The sequence below is a fragment of the Euprymna scolopes genome, chromosome 32, assembly GCF_053919585.1.
Source record: "Euprymna scolopes isolate OS-2025 chromosome 32, ASM5391958v1, whole genome shotgun sequence".
Lineage (NCBI taxonomy): Eukaryota > Metazoa > Mollusca > Cephalopoda > Sepiida > Sepiolidae > Euprymna > Euprymna scolopes.
Genome location: NC_136513.1, coordinates 40,161,355 through 40,177,750, shown reverse-complemented (window position 1 = coordinate 40,177,750; position 16,396 = coordinate 40,161,355). Strand labels below are relative to the sequence as shown.

Here is a 16,396-nt window from a genome sequence, read left to right as displayed (position 1 = left end):
TTCCAATATCTTTCTCGATTCCAACACCATTACCGATTCTGTACTAAATTCCCAATTTCAATACAATTACCGATTCTATTTATTTATATATCTTTTAATACTTAACCATAAAGTTGCTATTTTCCCCCTCAATTACTGTAAAAACATGATAAATGTGTAGATATTTTCTTCTCTCACATAAAAATAGTAGAGTGAGGGGGGGGTCTATAATTTAAAGTTTTACTATTTGTTTAAAATCATTAAATATTTATTATTTTATCATTATTACCAGCAGTGGAAGATTTTGCTTTAAACAAAATAAAAAAAAAAAACTACAATTAAAAGAACCGTTTTAAGCATCGGAGAATATGGACAAATCTTTCAGATTCCGAAATCCCCAAAAGTTCCTATTTTTCTGGTTCCCGATCCCAATTAATCGTCCCAACTAATTTGTACGCATCAGGTTTACAAGAAGTGCAGTGGAATTAATGGCAGCGTGATAACCAGTTTATGTGGAAAGTGATGGTGGTTCAGTGGTTAATGACACGGACTGACAACCTGAGTATTCCACAAAAAACTTACTTTCAGTTAATTAGGACATTGGGAACCTTCTAGTGGTCCCTCTCGTGAGTACCAGATGTTTTTCTACAGGGATTATTATTAGCAAAATATCGAGTCAACCAATGTCAAAAACAGAATCCTCGGATTCATACAATATGATGATTATGATTCTTCATACAAGATGATGATGGTGATGATGATTCACGTGATATAATGATGGTGATGATGATGATTTATACAAGATGATGCTGATTCATCCAATATGAGGATGATGATGATAATCATGATGATTCTTCATACAAGATCATGATTCACGTGATATAATGATGGTGATGATGATGATTCATACAAGATAATGATGATTCATACAAGATGATGCTGATGATGATGATTCATACAAGATCATGATGATGATAATGATGATGCATTCAATATGAGGATAATGATAACGATGATGATGATTCACGTGATATAATGATGATGATGATGATGATGATTCATACAAGATGATGATTCATTCAAGATGATGATGATGATGATGATGATGATGATTCATTTATGTGCTAGAATTGTAAGACAATGGAGATGGATGAGATCTGAAATGTGGAGAAAGCAGATCTAGATGGCAAAGATACTGATATTGTCGATAAGTTTTGTTACCATGGTGATACCATTAGGAAACAGGATGGAGCAAGAACTAGTTTGATTCCAAGAATTGAGGGGAAACTTCCGCCATTATCAATCAGCAGTAGTATCGTATAGGTTAGGCCTCTATATCACTATTTTTAGCCAATCTGAGAAATCGTCTTCAGATAGATGGGCTGTCGCATAGCCTCTTTTCAGTCCGGTGACTGGACAGTGTAGAATCAAGTGGTCTGTGTCCTGGAGTGTTCCCTTGCACTTTGGGTAGATTGGGGAGTCTGTTTGTCTCCAACTGTTTGTCTTGTTCGGATCCGGTTTGGGGCTACCCACTGTTTCCTACTATTTGTAACAAAACCTTGGAGGCGCAAAGTTGGGTTGAAATTTTTGTATTTTGAGTTGTAGAAAGGCTTTCTGAACTTCGAGTCTGCAGAGTACCAGCAAAGCAACCACTGTTGACCAAAGGAAAGTCTATTATGCATATATGATTGGACGATTCCAATATTTTTCTCAGATTCCGATACAATTACTGATTCCGATACAATTACCGATTTGATATTAAACTCCTGATTCCAATTTTTTATATTATAGAGTTGTTATTTTTTTGTGATTACGTTAAAAACACTTTTTTTTTTTACATGGAGGTCACCACTTATCAAGGCCCGGAGGCCACTCAGGGATAAGGGTTATTGCGTGTATAGTAATCAATGAGATAGTATTGTAGAAATCATTAGTATTGGAGATTTGATAGAGTGTCTTACTTAAGAGGGCGGTTTGTCAGAAATTTGTTTATGTTGGATTTGAAGACATCCAAGTTGTAGTCAGGTGGGAAACAGGCAGACGGAAGAGAGTTCCACAGTCGTGCATGGAATCTACGTTTGGATTTAGGCACGAATAAAGAGTGGGGAAAATTATTGGCAGTAGTTTCAGCCAGACGAGTGTTTCTTGCGAAAGATTGGTGAGGGGGGACGAGAAATTGGAGCTCAGACGAGCACCTGCCATGGAAATAATAATAAAGCAAAGACAGGCTTGCAACGTTTCTTCTTTGGGGGAGAGGTTGCAGAGAAGAGAAAAGGGCATTTTGTACTCTGTCAAGGAAGGATAGGCTGTTTTTAGCAGCTCCTGCCCAGATGTGGCAGCAGTACTCCATCCTTAGACGTACTTGGCTTTTATACAGATAGAGAATTGCATCAGTAGTGAGATATCTTCTGGAGCGGTAGAAGGATCCTACCATTTTCCCAGCATCCTTGGCAACAGGTTTGACGTGTTCCATTTCAGATCAGCAGTAAAGGTCAAACCCAGAAGCTTGTCAAAACATGGAGCCTCCCCAAGACGAGAGCCATCCATTTCAATTGATGCCAGATGGGGATCAGAGCGTTGATGATGTAAAGATAGAAGCTTGGTTTTGGATGCATTAAAAGTAACCAGCCACCTCTTCCCCCACTGTACCATGCGCTCAAGATCAGAAGAGAATTAGAGAGAACCTTGTTATTTACGGCCTTTGATGTGTTGCCATAGATGGTCGTGTCATCAGCATAGATGTCAACGAATGATTTAAGTATGTGTTTTGGGAGATCATTGATGTAGATCAGGAAGAGAGTTGGGCCCAGTATGGACCCCTGAGGGACACCAGTATTAATACTGTGGGCCTCTGATTTCTGCCCATCAACCACTACTCTTATGAACCTATCGGAGAGAAATGATTTAATGATTGAGAAAACATTTCCAGTGATACCGTAGCTGGAAATCTTGTGAAGTAAGCCCTTATGCCATACCTTATTGAAGGCCGTCCATATGTCAAGAGCAATTGCCCTAGAAAGGAAGCCTTTGTCAAGAGATTCACTAATCCTATGAGATATAACTGTTAGCACATCTGCTGTAGATCTTGCAGAGCGGAAACCATATTGACACACAGGAGACTTATTGGCCTGTACTGAGAAGGAGATGACTTTTCACCTGAATTCTTAAATACAGGGCATACTGATGAGGTTTTCCAGGGTGTTGGAAAGCACTTCTCCTTAAGGCAACGCTTAAACAGTTTTGTAAGTATGGGGGCAAGTTCTGGTTGGAGCTTTTTCAGCACTATAACTGGAATGCCATCAGGGCCAGTTGCTTTACTGGAATCAAGGTTCTTGATTAGCTTGGCGACCTCACACACAGATATGTGTATGTTGCATAGTGTGTTGTCTGTTATAGGAGGAAATATGGGGAGTTGATGTTAAATGTGCAGATATTTTCTCAAATGTAAAAACAAACTTGTGAGGGACGATCTACTGATCTTAGTTTTAAAATCAATAAATATTTATTTTTTTAACATTACTACCAACAGTGGAAGATTTTGTTTTAAACAAAATCAAATAAAAAAGACAATTAAAAGAATCGTTTTTGGCATTGGAAAATAGGCACAAATTTTTCCAATTTTGATACTGATTCCCTCAAAAATTCTGATTTTTCCAATTCTCGATTCCAATTAATCGTCCTAACACTAATATATACGCAGCGTGATTATGAATAGAAGAAAAATGTGGAGAGTGAGGGTAGAGGACATGTGTTGCATGGAGAGAAATGATACGAGATGGGTAATGTCAGTGTTAAAGATATGCTTAGATCTGATGACCTCAGAGGAAAATTAAATCTGAACAGTATAGGAAGATGGGTATAAAACAGAAGTCTTTTATTGTGTGTGTTCCGCTGTGTTTTAGGAAAAACTTTAACATTAATGCAACTAGTCAGGAACCTAAGTGGCCAATTGGCAATTCTCTGCTTTGGTCCGACAATGTGTGGTCTCATTTCAACGACGGGTCTATTGTGTCTTTTTTTTGTTTTGTTTTCTTCCTTTGAAGATTGTAACGTTGGGTATGGGGCAGCCAAACCAGCTGCCAACATTGCTCTGCTTTTTTATTGAAACCAACCGAGAGCTCTTTTTAGTATTCTCGTTGTTTCCTTAGGTGCAATTGTCTGGATCTCTTTTGCACTTGGTTCATCAGGAATATTAGTTAGGTTCAGGTTCTCCCTCATAAGCTCCCCACCCCCTCTTTTTTTTACATAGGAGTCACCACTTATCAAGGCCCAGAGGCCACTCGAGGATAAGAGTTATGGAGCGTGCAGTAGTCAATGGGATAACATTGTAATCGTTAGTAATGGGAAATTGGTAAATTGGATTACTTTAAAGAATTTGTTTATGTTGGACTTGAAGATAACCAAGTTGAAGGCGTGCAGTTCTAAGAAAGAAGCTTTGTTCATGAAATCTACGTTTTGATTTAGGCACCGATAAAGAGTTGGGAAAATTCTAATAATGTGTGCGTAAGAAAGATGGAATAAATGTTTGCATACAAAAATGACAAAAACATTTTGATCTTTAGAAAAATATACTTTATTTAAACACTGCAATTCCATTCCTTAACTAAGCCTTAAACGATTACATTCTCCAGGTTTTGTGTCCTACAGCATAATTAGTTTCTCACTTTTTCAAAATCTTAAATACCCCCCCCCCCAAAAAAAAATCCCTTCTTATGTCCCTATTTACTTGCCTCCCCACGAGGGCAGAGTTAGACACAAGGTTGGTTTTTAATGTGGGGAAAGTCCAGCTCCCCCCAAAAAGGGGCCCTTTGGATAGGAACAAAAATTAAAATTGTCTCAGTTGTGAAGGATTTCTCCATCTACTGACTAAGGGCAGAAAAGGTGAAGTGTAGCATCAGAACAGATACTACACTGTGATCTTAGATATTAATGTTAGGGAGCTAGTGCGTATGCATTCAGATGTGTCCTCAACCTGCTGTTGCTAGAAAAAGACATGACGCCGTATGATTGAGAGAAAGAATTTGATAAAAGTATGGATTCATCAGGAAATTTAAAGCAAGCAGCTTGTCTAAAGAAAGGACTTAATAAGTCAGGTAACATACTTTCTAACTTCCGGTGTGTCTACTACCGGAAGTGATGATAAGGCGAACTGGTTCCTTTACTTTTTTTCTCTTACACCTATATCTCCCCTGTGCATGTATTTTTTTTTTTTTTTATTATTATTTTTTTTCAATAGTTCTTTTTTATTTAATAATCATTGAAATGTTTTTCGGTCTCATTTTAATAAAGAATTATTGAAATTAGTTTTATCTATTTTTAAGAATTATTGAAAATACTTTTTAAACTATTTTGAGAATATTATACATTGGATACGTTTTGTTTTTTTTATGATGTTTGAAATTTTATTTTGATTTCAATAATTTTATTTGTTATTTTGATGGCAATAATTTTATTTTTATACTTTTATAAACATATATTTATTATATAAATTCAACTAAAAAAACTTTTTATTTTTAAAATTTAAAAAAAAAAACGTAATATTATAATTTCATGAACATATTTCTGATAAAATTTCAAATAAAATAAAAACTTTTTTTTTATGTTTTAATTCTGTTATTAAAAGTGCAAATAAAGACTAATCGTGTTATTTTTATTTTTTTATGATTTTTTAAATTTTTTTTTATTGTATACTTTTTGGATAATATCTTTCTTCTATTTTATTTCAATAAATCGCTTCACAGAAATACTGGAGAATAAAAAAGTGAAGGAACTGATTTGCTTTGCCACCACTTCTGGTAGTAGCCATACCGGAAGTTAGGAAGTACGTTAGCTGACTATAACCCTTAAAAATTGATGATACATTATAAATTAAGGGGCTAAGAGTCACAGATGTCTTCTCTTATTTGATGTTTGTGAAGCTTTAATTCTTGCAAGAATACACCCTATTAAGACAATCACAGGAGGAGCCATGCATGAGATATGAATTAATTGTACTGCTGTTATTTGTCGATTTGCATTCAATAACAAACATGTTTTATTTGATCGTGACATAAAACATTAAATAATGATACATTAAACCATATTAGGGGAGGTATATGCAACATTAAACTGAATCTTAAACGTAAGCGTTGCTATGACAATCCCTCTCGTTAATCGCAGGTAAATTCTTTGCATAGTTTTCTTATGAGCTGCTTGTATCAAAGAACCAATTTCATTGTAATATACATGGCAAACAAATTTATTTGATGAGATTCTTTGTCTTTTTACCTGCTTTGTTTCAAAAACGGTTGAATGCATCTTTTGTGTTTGAATATTTAAAAATTATAAACAAATAGCGGGGGGGGGGTCGTAAAATATGGTTACATATGATACATATTATAATAGAGTAAAAAAAAAAAAGCCGGACTTGGGTGGCTCTTATCGTGTTATTAAAAAAAAAAAATGCAACATGCTCAGCACAAACTTGCAAGAGTAAAGTTTGCAAATGAACACTATCAGTTGGACCAAGACGTCACCGATGTTATCACGTTGCAAATTTAGCTTTATGAAATGAAACAATAAATTGATCGTTTGTGCATGCGTGATTAACAAACAGTGTCAAAACATTTTTAAAAATTTTTCGATATTATGTGTCTGAGAGGTTACTCTTTCTAATGGTACCAGGTTCTAGCAAGTTCGGTGCAGATGAAAATAGATTTTAGTAAACACACAAACACACTGATGACTGAGCATTATATAATAAACTAGTATGGATACCCAGCATTGTCTGGGTGGATACAAAATTCTGATTGGACACCGAGCTTCATATACAAAGGATATAGAGCACTTTCATTTATCACCCCACAAAAAAAAAAGAACAGCAACCTCCCCACCAGATATTCCGGCAGAAGAGATATGAAGAGAACCCCCACCCCAAACAAAAAAAAAAAAAAATTAATAAATCAAAACAACTTTAATCAAAACAGCAGGGAGTGCTTGTGCGACCAAAAAAAAATTTTTAAATGAGCCGCAGCAGCTGGGTTTGAACCTGAAATGCAAAAGAGGAAAAGAAGGGAAAAATAGCTGTCACAGCCACGACGACATATGATGTCATGACGCTGCAAAATGACATTTTTAAACATACTTTTAGTTTGCTACGCGTGCGTGACTTGTGAAAATCACAACGCAAAAAGTGACCTCCCCTTGCAAGAAATGGTCCAGTTGACAACTACAGAATTAATCTTTTTTTTTGCTAATTTTCACATATTATGCGCCTGATAGTACCGGTTTCAACCCTGTCTGATGCGGCTGACGAAAGTTTTTCGCAGACATAGAAACACACAAACAAACAGACGTTTGAGATTTATATAATAGATGTTAGTCTTATCCAGATCAAATTTATTTATCTACACAAAAAAAAAAAAATGATCGTTTAGTTTTGTAAACATAGCCTGAACTACATCAACAGTAAACAATCAGCCTCCATCATTTTATAGCTGCCGCTAACACTCCAAGCATATGTGAAGAAGTGATACAGTGTTGCCAGGAAGGGATGTGCACAATGCTGGTCGACGGATTCCAGAAACTCCATTTTATAGATTCTGAAAAAAATAAAAACATAGAACGTAAAATATTAAAACATTTGGCACTTCATCATTATACGAGTGAAATTTGAAATATTGAATTTCAAGTAAACCAAGTATTTGCTTGTCATGTCACAGTAATGAACATACCCAAAAATTATGAAAAACAATGGCACAGAAAACTGATTATTAATGAAACTAGCTTTCAAAGACAATTAGCGAAAAACGAATAAAAAACGAAATTGAAATATTCAAATTGTAACAAAAGAGATAATTATTTTCTGAAAACTTTGAAAATTTTGTCTTTTAGCAAAACTCAATTTTCACTAACTACTTTTGAAACTTTTTTTTGTTTTTTTTTTACTTATTTTATTTTTAGTCATAGGCATGTTAGTTTTTTTAGTGCTTGTCCAGAATTCAACCTAATAAAAAAAAAGACAGAAAAATCTTTACAATGTAGAGGGCAGAACGATAAAGTTGTAACCCAAAAGAAAACAACACTACGGCTTCATTTTAAAACTTTTATTGTAAAAATCAATTCAGGTAACTTGATTATGTAGTAGAGCTGACATCTATTCATTGTAGCCACCTTTAGCCACAATCACCGCCCCGATACAGATCCGAAACTGGGGGCATTTATTTACTGCACTCATCTGAACTAGAGAAAATCATGATTTAAATGTGTATGTCTCGTCTAAATAACTAACGATGAATATGTAATATGGCTGACGTTCAGAAGACCAGATGGGTGATCAAAAAGTCAGATCGAGTGTACCGGAAAACGAAATGAGACTAATAAAATGAGACCAAATTGATAACTCGGAAATTCTAAAAGAAACGATTTAAACAAATTTTATTTTCTACTCATGTAGAATAAATGCAACGACAAAACAACATTTTGAAAGAAATTTTGGCCTTGTTTTATTTTTATATTTTGCCTTGAACTTTGTGCTTTTCTGATTATGTAAAAACATTAAAAACACTTCAAATTAGAAACACTTCAAACCATAAAAAATAACGGTAACATAAGTGCATAAGCACCAAAATTGTTTTTGTTTTTGTTTTGTTTATTAAGTCTGGCTAAAAAAAAATATTAAAAATAAAAAATAATTCGGAAACCACAAAGTTCAAGCCAAATTGAAATTTTTATTTTTTACGTTTGAATAAAAAATAATTATTAAAGCAAAAACAGTTGTGTTCTCATTGAGTAAGTTTTTTTTATTCAAGAAAATAAAAGGTACTCATTTTTTTTTTTTTTTTTTACACGGTGGTCACCACTTATCAAGGCCCGGAAGCCACTCAGGGGTAAGGGTTATTGCAAGTACAGTACGTTAGTGTGGAGATTTGAAAGTGTTTACTTAAGGGGGCGGTTCATTAGGAATTTGTTAACGTTGGACTTGAAGACATCCAAGTTGTAGCCAGGTGGGAAGTAGGCAGACGGAACAGAGTTCCACAGGCGTGCAGTTCTAAGAAAGAAGCTTTGTTCATGGAATCCACGTTTTGATTTAGGCACAGATAAAGAGTGGGGGAAATTTTTCACAGTGGATTCAGCTAGACGGGTGTTTTTCGTGAAAGATTGGCGAGGGGGGGACCAGAGATTGGAGTTCAGACGAGCACTTGCCATGGAAATAACGATAAAACAAGGATAGGCTCGCAACGTCTCTTCTGTGGGAGAGAGGTTGCAGGGTAGAGAAAAGGGCATCTCCCACTAAGCCACGAAGTCTATTTTGTACTCTGTCAAGGCAGGAGAGGCTGTTTTTAGCAGCTCCTGCCCAGATATGGCAGCAGTATTCCATCCTTGGATGTACTTGGCTTTTATATAGATAGAGAATTGCATCAGTAGTGAGATATCTTCTGGAGCGGTAGAAGGATCCCACCATCTTTCCTTTATCACTACAAGTACTAATCTAGACTTGCACCAATTTTCTTGTTAATAATTACTAGGAGTACCAGAAGTCGCCATTGAAAACTTGAGTAAACATCTGATTATATAGACTGTCTCTGTTTCGAAGCTTACTTGTATAATCAATATGAAAATGTAATTTCAAACCGTAATTTTTTTTCAATAAAATGAGGAAAGACCAAATTTTAAAATAATGAAAGGTTTGATCGAAAAATAAAATATTTTTTTTCATCAGTTTTCTTAAAAAAAAGATTTCACAAAATTCAACAAATTTTAATTGATACCAAAATCTATTAAATATAGAGAATGCCAAAAAATCACTTAACTATGAAAAAAAAAACTAAGCAATGGCTGCTTTAATTCTTCATTTATGAGAATTTGTCCATATTTATATTCCATGTATTTTTTAAATAAAAGGATTTTTTAAAGCAAGAGTCATAGAAAATTGCATTTTCGTAACGCGTTTTGCGCCATAAGCTTAAAGCGCTGCTGCTGCTAATTTGCAATTTATCAAATACAGATTCGTCAAAGGGACATAATTAATGTCTCTTTTTTATTGCGTGCTGTTAACCAAAATTAGTATTTTTGGTCCTCCGTAGTTAAAAAAAAAAGCACACATTCACTTATAAGTTTTTACCGTTAAACAAAAAATCCAGTTGACTGATTTTTTTTTTTAATTCCCTTAATGAAATACACGAGTTTTTGATTATCATATCTTATTTCTACTTTATCGACTGGATCTTTTTTTTTTTAAATATCTAAAAAAATAAAACATTGAATGAAATAGAAAAAATTGTTGTCAGCATCCGGTATTTACTTGACGATATAAGCATAACATGAGCTTTCGTTAAAAAAAAAAAAATCAATGTGGTTTTTAAAAAAAAAAAGATTTTACACTTTGAACTTTACACATAAATTTCCAAAAAACACTTCTTTTTTTGTTTTAAATTAGAATATTTTATTTATTGATCTTTTATCTTTAATGTGTGATATGTAAAAGTTTGGTGAGTGAATTAATTATTAAAATTTTAATAGACATTTAAAAATGAGGGGTGAATTTAAAAAAAAACATTTGTCTAAAATATTACATTTGGTTTACTGGAAAGAGCATAAAATTTCACATTGACTTTGAAAATATCGTAGAAATTGAACCAATAGAAAATTTTTTATAGATTTTTAAAGTTTAAAAATTGAAAAATATTTAACTCGTAAAATTCAATTGATTTCATTACGTAAAAAAAAAAATGGCTGCATGAAGGCGCCCCGGCACTTTGTAAACACTGTTTTTTAAAAAATAAAAAATAATATTTCTATTATTTTTTAAACCACTGTACACATAGATTCGAAAAAGTTGTCAAAAAACAAATATGTTATATAAATGTTATCAAAGGCAAGATAAGTTACTTTTCTACCAAACTGGATATATTTTTTGTGTTTTTATTCAATGTAACATGTTTATTCAGCTCGAAAACCATACAGTGTTTACCGATGTATTGAAAAATTCAAGATGGCGTCTGACTCCCTCTTTAACACAGTAAGGTTAGGAAAAGGTGTTATAAATAAAAAAAACTGGATAAAATACTATTAAAAACTCGCTCAATATATGTTACCGTGACATAGGTTGACATATATTCGGCGGGTTTTTAATAGTATTTTGTCTAGTTTTTTATTTATAACACCTTTTCCCAAACTTACCGTGTTAAAGAGGGAGTGAGGCACCATCTTGAATTTTCCAATACATCGGTAAACACTATGTTTTCGAGCTGAATAAACATGTTACATTGAATAAAAACACGAAAAAATATATCCAGTTACGTAGAAAAGTAACTTATCTTGCCTTTGATAACATTTATTTGCTATATATTTGTTTTTTGACACCTTTTTCGAATCTATATGTACAGTAAAACAAACCCCTACTTATTTCTGCAAAATTTCAATGTGATTTTCGTATTCAGCATAGTCGAAAATATTAGGTGTCATTTAAAAGAAAATTGTGGAGGTGGAGGTGGATGGACCTAATCTAAAAAAAATACCTAAACTTTTAACTCGAAATGACCCCTAATGTACTAATGTATAACATAAGACATAGAAAAGAAACATTTATAATGCGTACACAGCTTTATTTTCGCAAATAACCACAATACGCTCTGAAGGGATTTTACCCAAAAAATTACGAAAATTCATCGAGTTGAAAGTTATTTATAGGTAAAAATTATTTCTATGGAAAATTGTGTAAAATTGCATTTTTCTTAGATGGTAGAAAGTAGTCTGTGAAGAATTCACACACACACAAACCCAAAAAACAATAACAGTTGTTCTACTTGATGAATTTTCGAAGGTGAAATAATAATAAACAAAAAAAAAATTACCGTGTAATGTTAATCAAATGAAAAAAAAATAAAATGTCAAATAGAATAAAAAGTTCTGTTTTGTTCAAAGAATTTAAAAAAAAAAAAATTAAATTACTGATTTCTGACTTTAAGAAGAAGAAACTGTCGTTGTTGTGGTCGTATTTGATGTTGAATTAACGCCGATCTCATCATCAATTTTCTTCTGGATTTTCGACGCTTTCTTGTCATAAAATTCCTTCATCTTTTGAAGGAATTTCATCCGCCATGTTTTCAACTTGTATCCAACCAACACCCCCACGGCGAAGGCAACACTCGCAGTGACTAAGATTTCTCGGCTGCTCGAGGACATTTCAACAAGAAATTAAAAAACAAAATAAAAAAAAAGGTCAGCAGGAAATAAAACTACAAAAATCGAGAGAATAAAATAAAAACGACACCGTATTCCGTACACGGTGTCGACCATGAATTAGTTCTCTCTGTAAAAATAGCTTTCGTGATTTCTTTCTTGGTGGGGTGTTTTTGGCAACAAGGTCAAATTATAGGACCTATTTGAGTCGATCCTCCTGGGAAGGCGGTAAAAAAATATATTCATTGATATTTCACGCAGGATTTTCTCGTATTATTTTGATTTTCGGACTACTGTCCTCATCTTGAGTGTTATTTTCACACTGTTTCGGTTGATGTAATCTCCCATCTTCTTCAGCTGTATCTTGTCGAACTCGGGAATCTGCACGGAATTTTAAACGGTACATTTTATTTAATCAACCCTAATTAGGTAGAAAATCCTAAGTAATTTACAAATATATTTTCAATGTTGCCCTCACTGAAGATTGAACCTTCAACCTCCAGAAGAGTGTATGTTTATAACTGAATTTTACCAAGTATTTTATCCAAAGGTCCTTGCAGATAATTCTAATTTGAATTTTAAGAAACTTGAACCTATTTTGTTTTTAGATGTACAATGTTACTATTTATCATTATATATCTCTATTTATTACTTTCTCTCTCTCTCTCTCTCTCTCTCTCTCTCTCTATATATATATATATATATATATATATATATATATATATATATATATATATACTTCATTTATGTGCATAAATTTAATATATGAAAGTATAGATTTATGCGTAAACTTTAAGTGTTTACTTCAAAAGTGCTCAATACGTAGGTAGAGCTAGTTAGTAATTTATAAAATATATATGGCGATTAAGCTACACTGAATATTCTGCGTTTCATCCAACTATAGGATTCGTCAGGCTTATGCCCGAATTTTGTCGTTGCTTCTTGTTTTTATATATGTTGAGGATTTCTAGTTGGCCAATCAGCTTTCTAGTATCCACCGCGCCCCTTCCTACCAGCCAATGGGCATGCATTTTATCAAACAAAGGATCTGTTTTAGAACTAGGTTAGTGGGTTTAGGTGGTCGTTCTCCTTTTTTTTTTTTTTTTTTTTATACATATAAATATACCTATGTGCACACAACAATGCATATACATATATACATATATATATATATATATATATATATATATATATATATATATATATATATATATATACATATATGCATGTGATCGTTTATGTATATTCATGTTTATTTAATTTATTTATTTGTTTTTTTTCCTATTGTTATTGTTAGTTTTAACAACTGTGTTCACAAAATAAAACTTACTCTAGGATAGCGATACAAAATAGCTTTAAAACTAACAATAACAATAGGAAAAAAAACAAATAAATAAATTAAATAAACATGAATATACATAAACGATCACATGCATATATGTATATATATATATATATATATATATATATATATATATATATATGTATATATGTATATGTATATGCATTGTTGTGTGCACATAGGTATATTTATATGTATTAAAAAAAAAAAAAAAAAAAGGAGAACGACCACCTAAACCCACTAACCTAGTTCTAAAACAGATCCTTTGTTTGATAAAATGCATGCCCATTGGCTGGTAGGAAGGGGCGCGGTGGATACTAGAAAGCTGATTGGCCAACTAGAAATCCTCAACATATATAAAAACAAGAAGCAACGACAAAATTCGGGCATAAGCCTGACGAATCCTATAGTTGGATGAAACGCAGAATATTCAGTGTAGCTTAATCGCCATATATATTTTATAAATTACTATATATATATATATATATATATATATATATATATATATATATATATATATGTATATATATATATGTATATATATGTATATATATATATATATATATATATATATATATATATATAGTAATTTATAAAATATATATGGCGATTAAGCAACACTGAATATTCGGCCTTTCATCCACTCTAGGACTCCTCAGGCTTATGTGTGAATTCTGTGGTTGTTTATCGTTTTTATATGCTCCTCTTCTATTGAGATTTTAGTTAGCCAATCAGCTTTCTAGTATCCACCGCGCCCCTTCCTATCAGCCCATGGGCATGTATTTTATCGGACAAAGGATCTGTTTTAAAACTAGGTTAGTGTTTGTTTTTTTTTAAACTAGGTTAGTGTTTTTTTTTTGTGTTTTTATTATTGTTAGTTTATATATAAATATATATATATGTGTACATACATATATGCACATATATATACATATATATATACATACATATATGTGTGATCGTTTATGTATATTCATGTTTATTAAATTTATTTATTTGTTTATTTTCTATTGTTTTTGTTAGTTTTAAAACTATTTTGTATCGCTATCCTAGAGTAAATTTTATTTTGTGAACACAGTTATTTGCTATTTCTCTTCTACAGTTTAATAGATGTTGGAGTTCTTTAAAGTATAGGATAGTACATTTTTCATGAAGGCATAATCTACATGGCCCATCTAGATGCCTACACGTCGTAGCTTGTCTTATTATTTTTCTATTCGACTACTGGTAGTCGAAAAGACGGTTATATATATATATATATATATATATATATATATATATATATATATATTATGTATAATATAAATCTGAACGTCTGTGTGTGTGTCTGGTCATGAATAGGCTCCTATATGGTTGACTATTATAGAAAACTGATCACATATAATGATAGAAGATGTATCAAGCCACAAGAATGGGTATCTTTGATCTGGCATAACGCACCTGGTTCACAAAGTATGGAAATAAAAAATTTAAAAATTAAAAAAAAACGTTTACAAGTGTTTTTGATGTAGATGAACATAATAATACTTTGATAAGTATGTTTTAACTTAAATAGGGATGGTATAATAAAATTGTGGGGTCTGCATTCACGCCTGCCCTCCATAGAATGGAAATAGGCACAAACTTTAATAAAGACTTTTCATATCTATCTGCGTACGTATACTTTGATAATTATGTTTCAGTTTGAAGAAATATGGTATAATAAAATGATGGGGCGTTCGTTCGCGCCTGATCTCCATAGAATGGAAATATATCACAAAGTTTAACAAGGTTTTTTAATATAGATCCACAGAATATTGTGATAAGTATTTCAGTGTGAACAGGTATGGTATAATAAATTATGGGGTTTATCTATTTTAGTTTTACTTTCATCATATTTTGCTTTGGTTTTGATACCCCCAAATTCGAAGCTATCTCTTTACAACCCTTCCTTTTCATAATCTATCATCTATATATATAAAAGCAAAAATGTATGTATGTATATATGTATGTATGTATGTATGTATGTATGTATGTATGTTCGCTTTTTGTGTATGTCTACAAACGGCTTTTTTCGCCGTGCTTCTCGGTTGGCTCGCTCCTTCTTAAAACTTTTTATATGCTGTTTAAATAATAATATCTACGACTAAGGAACTCGGGTCGCAGCTATCTTTAATTTACCCGACTTTTACAAACTATTTTCGAGTTATTTTTTTATTGCCGCGTAGGGGGGAAAACAGAAACATGGTCCAATATCACACAACTTAACGTTCTCACACCTGCTAATTTCGGTTTATAAACGTCAACTTAACACACTTATCTATTCATCTATTCCTGTGGTCGAGATGGTTAAGTTGCAGAGGGTTTTTTTTCCATTTCCTTTCCACCTCCGCATCAAAAGTTCGGAGTTCAAGCCTACCTTTCTGCTAAAACTTTTTTTTTTTCTTTTACACCTCCAAACACCCGGCCAACGTTTTTTTTGTTTGTTGTTTTGATCTACCCCACACACACACACCTCTAAACACCCGGGCAACGCCGAGTACCCCCCGCTAGTACTTTCATAAATCAGAGTCCATTTTCTGTAGGCTGTTTTTGAACCCAGTCAACGACGGGTACTTTTGCTAGTATATATATATGTGTGTGTGTGTGTGTGTGTGTGTGTGTGTGTGTGTGTGTGTGTGTGTGTGTGTGTGTGTGTGTGTGTGTGTGTGATAGTGTAAGGACAAGGGACATCCTTCAGTCTCTGAATCCATGATGGTAACAGGAGCATAGGTCGAAACTCCTTTTCCCTAACATAAAAAAAACATCACCAAATAGCAACGACTCAAGAACAAATACAAACATTTAAAATAATATGTTTTATTTAACCATAAATTTTTGTGCGTGGGATATGTGCAAGTCACAGTCCTTCTTGAATGTTCGATATCTCTCCAT

At 32.9% G+C, this 16,396-nt stretch overlaps 1 long non-coding RNA gene across 1 annotated transcript; it reads right to left on the bottom strand.

Annotated features, from left to right (window-relative positions):
* Window positions 1-4,528: 4,528 nt before the first annotated feature.
* LOC145256301 (uncharacterized) lies at window positions 4,529-12,232 on the bottom strand. The gene is made up of 2 exons (XR_013863966.1): window positions 11,911-12,232; window positions 4,529-7,559 (listed from the first exon to the last, which is right to left on the bottom strand). It is a non-coding gene; the product is annotated as an uncharacterized LOC145256301 (long non-coding RNA).
* Window positions 12,233-16,396: the final 4,164 nt, after the last annotated feature.